At 42.9% G+C, this 6,613-nt stretch overlaps 1 long non-coding RNA gene across 1 annotated transcript in view; it reads left to right on the top strand.

Moving 5' to 3' along the window:
* Positions 1 to 3,159: 3,159 nt before the first annotated feature.
* Positions 3,160 to 6,613, top strand: part of LOC134446021 (uncharacterized) — a 46,921-nt gene continuing 43,467 nt past the window's right edge. The window contains exons 1-2 of the long non-coding RNA XR_010034372.1: positions 3,160 to 3,279; positions 3,869 to 4,017. This is a non-coding gene — a long non-coding RNA (uncharacterized LOC134446021). The remainder of the gene's footprint in view (positions 3,280 to 3,868; positions 4,018 to 6,613) is intronic.

The raw sequence follows: 6,613 nt of genomic DNA, 5'->3' as shown, positions 1-6,613 counted from the left end.
TCAACATTTATGTTTTAATTGTACATGGTCCCTATAATAAACTAAATTGAAAAAAAAACATCGCCGGAATTATCCTTTATGTGTTGGATTCCCGTTCGGGGGACACCTCATAAATTGTTTTTCAACCCTCATTTTCCTAGGTTGCATTGAGTTTTTCTGCTTCCTTTTGCATTGTCTTGTCATTGAAAAACAGCCTGCATGAATTATGTAGTTTCAAACCTGGCAAATGTGTAATTTTGTGTATGACTACAGGACATTAACAGGAACTAACATTGGAGAATTCAACTGGGCTAACAATACTTGTGCTGACCAATGGGCACATTCTTATCACGGCATTAAAAGCTTAGAGGGAATATTGAAACACCTTAGCTTTTACCCTTGATACCGTTAACATATTTCTGGGTCATTACATTCAAGTTAAGAACCTCAATGGGGAAAAAAGACACAGCATGCAAAGCCAGAATCTGTCATCCTGGCCTGGCTGCTTGTTTTTTAGACTGGCTGGGTCTCTAAGACACTTCCCTTGGCATGAAATCTCTATGTAAAGGCACCCTGACAGAGCAAAAACATGGCCAGAGCTTGAAACTGTAAAGTGGGAAATTATTTCATTAACCCCTTAGCGCAGAGCCTATGTTATAACCTTACTGTCACCAAAATTGTAATGGCTATGTCTTAATCTGTTACTTAAGGCACCCAGTAATGTCATAGCTATGTTGTTATGATGTAGTTGAGCATTTTCAGCATATAGTGAATAGGCCCGCCGGCGACCCCATCTGCAGTAAGAGGCTACTGAAAGACGTGCTGTGTTGATCCCAAAGATGACTAAGTGGATGTTGGTTTCATGGCCATCACAAGATCACAAGAAGAGCAGCTAACAACACCCAAACACCTCCCCTCCCCTAAAGCACACACACACACACACACACACACACACACACACACACACACACACACACACACACACACACACACACACACACACACACACACACACACACACACACACACACACACATGTAGGGCTGCTGACAGCTTTGGCTGGGCCCAGGACAAAGTCCCCTGAAAGGGCCACCCAACCAATACATTAATTGTAATGAGAACCCAATCATGGGCCCTCCTTGTCAGCTTCCCTGCACACATGCACGCACACACACACGGACACACACATGCACATACACATGCACACACACAAATTTGTTTGAGCTGTTGATTTTTACTACAGACCTGGTATTAGTTGAGAAATGGCAAATATCATTGGAAATAAATGTTGTAAACTCAAATGTAGAAACCAACATTATGTTAGAAAGTAATCTCAATGTAATGACTTACAGTGTCAATGAGGACATTATTTAACTAGATGGGAATTTTAACAACGTCAATAAAATAAGAGATAATGTAGTCGTGGTTTCTCTCTCCCCCTGGATACGGGCCCCTATTCATGAAGGAATTTTCACTGGACACCATGCATCAGTCCTTTCTAAAGCAAATAAGTTACGGCGTGTCTTATCTTAGCCCATCTTCCATCATTGTTTTACATCATCGAGTCTTACCATTTCGAAGCAACTCTAGTAGCGATGATATATCTAGTGCATGTGCAGCATCCAAGCTTCTGCAGACCATGTGACCAGCGGGCTGCCCCAAGGCATCAGTGTTAAAGCTGAAAGGGAAGTGAGATGTCAGCATAAGACATAGCAGGAGATTTTGTCAGCGCTTCTTCCTTCGGGGGAATATAAACCCCTTGCAGTCCAGAGTCGAGACCGCTGGCATGTTTGCATTCTTGCCAGTATCAGTAATCCCAAGACATCCTTCTTGCAGTGATCTTGCTGTCTTCGAGAGGTTTTAGATTATTCACCTGTAACTTAAGATCATATGCAACTTCTCTTTTTTTGGTAATTTGGCACACTCTAGAAGCAAAGATCTCTATATATTATCCATAGCGGAAAACACTTTTTTAAATAACAGAATTACTTCCTCTATTTTACCTGTTATGAAGCCAGATGAAGAATCTGAAGATGTGCAGAATTAAAGAATCATAATTGCAAGAATTCAGCACACTTTAATGTGAGCGTTTCATCCCAGTTCCCCCTAGAAGTAACAGGGCACAGAAGACATGGCATGGCACACTGAGGGCGAGGCAGGAGGCCTTCCACAAAAGTAACATCCGCATGGCTGACACTTGAGTTGGCCACATCAAACGGCCAAGTTCATTGTCACACTTTTCCTTTTTCCTCTTTTAAAATCTTGAGGGAAAACTGTGTTTCATCCTCGATCAAAAGGCATTTTCAACCCTACATTATGCACTGGGAATGTATGAAGAAGACACACGTGAGCCTGATGCTTTTTCATGTGTGTGTGTGTGTGTGTGTGTGTGTGTGTGTGTGTGTGTGTGTGTGTGTGTGTGTGTGTGTGTGTGTTTAATTATTATTTCACGTCATGGGGCCCTATGTAGCTTTATGGCTGCGTTGATGTTGGGCCTACCCTGCTACTTTCAGTGGATAGTGTGAGGTAGGCCAGTGGTTTTCAAAGTGGGGACTGGGGTCTCCTTGGGGGGGGGGGGGGGGGGGGGGGGGGGGGGGGGGGGGGGGTGCATACTAGGGGGGTTGGGTTGGCAGTATACGTAAGTATAACAAAACAAAATAAACAATTTAATGAATTAAATAACTAATACCAAAATAGGTTGAACAATAGTCCCATTAGTTAAGAACTGCATTGTAATAATCTATTAATCTCTGAACTCTACTATTATCTGCATTATTTTTTATATACCAAATAGGGCCTTGGGCCTTGGCATGGTAGGCTATGGTGAAGTTTAGGAAACCCTGAGGCCTAGGCTACGTTTTGTGCAGAATAAATGGGGGCCAAAATAGCATTAGGCCAGCATTACATTTACATTACATTATGGATAAAATGCCCTTCTAAAATTGCCCTTCTAAAATCGAAAGTAGGCTAATTCTAAAAAGAATTTGAGGGATTTTGCCTTATGAACAGTCACCAGGGTTAGGCGAGTCATCAAACTAGGTCTGATGAAAACGAAACACACAAATAACTGGATGATAATAGTAACGTCTTCATAGGCGAATTGTACTACTAAACTCGAATTTGCGCGAGAGTTTTACAGCTCGCCACAGTCGCTGATATGAAATGAAATGGTTGGCGGTAGATTTTAGTGGTAGCCCCATGCTCCTGATAGGCTATGTGCCGTGAAAAGGACGCATAAAGATAAACGCTTGTGGACAACATCACCTTAGAGTGAAAAGACGGGGAAATGGCCAAAAGGAGGTAAAACGCTTTCTTACACTTTTGATTTGTTGACTGGAGACGTTGGCTGGCTGTCATAGGTGAAGCCATGGTTGTCCTTGGATACAGACTGCATGAACCAATGTCTTCACGGAATTTTAACATATTGGCCTATGTGGCTTTTTGATAGCCTACACACCACCCTGACATTTTGGGGGTATGGCAGTGGGCCATATTAATTTGTCATAGTTCTATGCTTCCTGCATAACATTGCCATTAATTACTCGCTGGGTTGGGCTTATTTATAGGCCTACTATGACTACTTCGCTCATGAAACTTTGCGCACGCAGCTAGCTATCTGCTACCTATTTGCTTTTAACATTATTTTCCGTAAGTAATTAAAAACAATCTTTAACTCACTGCTGAAAAAGGGATTCGATATTACAGTAGGCCTACGCAAGGAGTTCATGTAGCATTAAGACCATGTAAGCTTAGTCCTGGAATTGTAAGTATGATTTTGCTATGTACAGTGTCACTGAATTTTAGAATCCTGTGGTAAATTAACCAGTTATTTTGTAGCATTGTAATATACCTGTAGGCGAGCTCAAGTCTTTCATACTTTTCTTCATAGACAGGCCTAAATCAGTCCCCTACCTACATTTTCTCCCAATTCGCGACGCATTCAACCCTATGAGGATCCATGAGGAGATGAGAGAGGAGGAGAGAGTGAGAAACAGAGAAAAGAAAAGCACTAAGTTCTTACAGGACGCATCTGACCAGGTAATGGGTTAAGGGAAAACAAAACAAAAAACTTCCAGACAGCTCACCAGAGAGCATGCTTGTAGCCTAGAGAGCACACATTAAATATTGACCTTCACCTGACATTGAAAATAATTTACTTAATTTGACAAACAACTTTCATAATATGCGATATAAAACGATGCTTAATTTTGCTATATAAAACTATGCTTAATTTTAGGGCCCAGGTGTAAAGACGTGGTCATTGCCTCTCAGACTGACATGGTTTACTGTAATAGGCCTACTAAACTAACTGAACTCTATCATATAAACAAGAAGGGAGCAAACCCTTCATTCATTCAAAAGACCATGTTAAAGGATAGTTCCGGCGTAAAATGAAAGTTTCACCATCGATTTCCCATGCCCCAAAATGTATCTAATGATGAGCCATTCCGAGAAATGCCGCGCTGTTATGGAGTTAGCTTATTTTAAGCTTAAACTTTTTGGCAAATAACGCAGCCAATGCTGGGCCACGGCTGGGCCAATGTGTAAATATTATTTTCTGATGTTTCCCCGCTATAAACAACCTCAAAAACGCTACACACTTCATCACAAAGGTCTCGTCAATCAAACCGAGGCACAGAGAAGATCATCGGATCACACAGTCTTTCACTGGCCAGTGTTTTCAGAGGTGTCTCACTGTTCAAACTCTCTAGTCTGACCCGGATGCAGGCTACTCCATCAGGTGGCTAGGTAAACATGGTCCGCGTGTGTTCTTATCCCGGCTGCGGCCGTAAAATGAAAAGCTGGAACCCCGACAGTTTTCACCGACTGCCACTGTCTAAACCAGCCATATTACGGGAATGGGGAATGGCTAATAGCATCAGAAGTGGACGAAACTGACATAAAAACCCTGAGGGATCACGACTACCATGTGTCCAGGCAGCTGATTTGAAGAGTTGTATGGAGAGTAGGCCTACAGGTAGACTACTCTTACAAAGTAATTGCAACACGGTATGATATAACATGGATTCAACTTTGTAATATCATACCACTGGTGGTGTACTTACATCTGTAAGAGCACTTCTAGTTCTAGTAGCCTACGACTTCATAAAATTCCTCCGTAGCCCTCCTCCGTTGAGTAATGGTCCACCATCTGACCTCGAGCGCCCTCGTCAATTAGAGTCTACTTCACTGGAACTACTCTAGCATGCTTGACATCAACCACCTCGAATGCCTCAGGTCGCTCACAATTTCACTTGACATCCTGCGCTTGTTTTGACAGTTTATTTATCTCCTGTAGTGGGCTACATTTACTGCACCACTGTCTGTATGCCTTCCCAGAACAGAGAGCTTGCTGGCAAAGACGCGCGATGTTGTGACCAGTTTCACAGATTCACAGACAGTCAAGATTCATGAGCCAGACAAATTTATACATGTTTCTCTCTCTTCAAACATACCTCCAAAGCCATGCGCCTTTTTGACACGGCATTCCTCTTTAGACGGTTTCGTTTAGGTGTTCCATCTCCCTCACTCTTCTTGTAGTCATCATCCTTGAAATGCTGCCTGCACACACGGTAGTCGCGATCCCTCAGGGTTTTTATGTTAGTTTCGTCCACTTCTAATGCTATTAGCCATTCCCGTAATATGGCTGTTTTAGACAGTGGCAGTCGGTGAAAACTGTCGGGGTTCCAGCTTTTCATTTTACGGCCGCAGCCGGGATAAGAACACACGCGGACCATGTTTACCTAGACACCTGATGGAGTAGCCTGCATCCGGGTCAGACTAGAGAGTTGCAACAGTGAGACACCTCTGAAAAAACTGGCCAGTGAAAGACTGTGTGGTTCCATGATCTTCTCTGTGCCTCGGTTTGATTGACGAGACCTTTGTGATGAAGTGTGTAGCGTTTTTGAGGTTGTTTATAGCGGGGAAACATCAGAAAATAATATTTACAAATTGGCCCAGCCGTGATGCATTGACTGCGTTATTCGCCAAAAAGCTTAAAATAAGCTAACTCCATAATGGCGCGGCATTTCTCGGAATGACTCATCATTAGTGTTATGTACTATATTACGGTCAAATACACTGGACACAGAGATGTGCAACTCTGGGCATAGCAGCCATTTATTCTCCTAAACCCGCGTTCCCAGCATGCCCTGCATCAGTATTGTTATCAGCAGCATCCGGGAATATAGTAGTAGTAGTAGCTTTATTGTCTCCCATGGGGGAAATTTCTTCTAGTGAGAGGTGCGTGAGACATGAAAACAAACACAATACATATGCGGCATCAACAGGCAATGAAACAGACATAACATTTTTCCCCCTCCCAAGGGGAGACCAAGGAACATCGTTCATAAAATGTCGAACTCAGAAAGTACTGTTTTTTGTAACACCTACACCCTTTCCCGCACAATATTCGAACATCGGATAAAGTCCAGGCTCAGTCTCAGATTTTCCCCTCCCCTCCCGTGGCAACAGTAGAACAACAACAAAAAACACAGTGGAAACGTCTCCTAATCGCTTCCTAGGAATGAAAAAGAGAAAGGTTAGTATGAGAACACTGAAAGCACATAAAACAAGAAACACGTCAGAGCAGATAGTCCCTGAGATGGCCCGGATGGGCCCGTGTACGAGCCGG

Source organism: Engraulis encrasicolus, chromosome 3 (assembly GCF_034702125.1).
Source record: "Engraulis encrasicolus isolate BLACKSEA-1 chromosome 3, IST_EnEncr_1.0, whole genome shotgun sequence".
Taxonomy (NCBI): Eukaryota; Metazoa; Chordata; class Actinopteri; order Clupeiformes; family Engraulidae; genus Engraulis; species Engraulis encrasicolus.
Note: the sequence above shows the minus strand (reverse complement) of the source record. Positions and strands in the feature narration are given on the sequence as shown.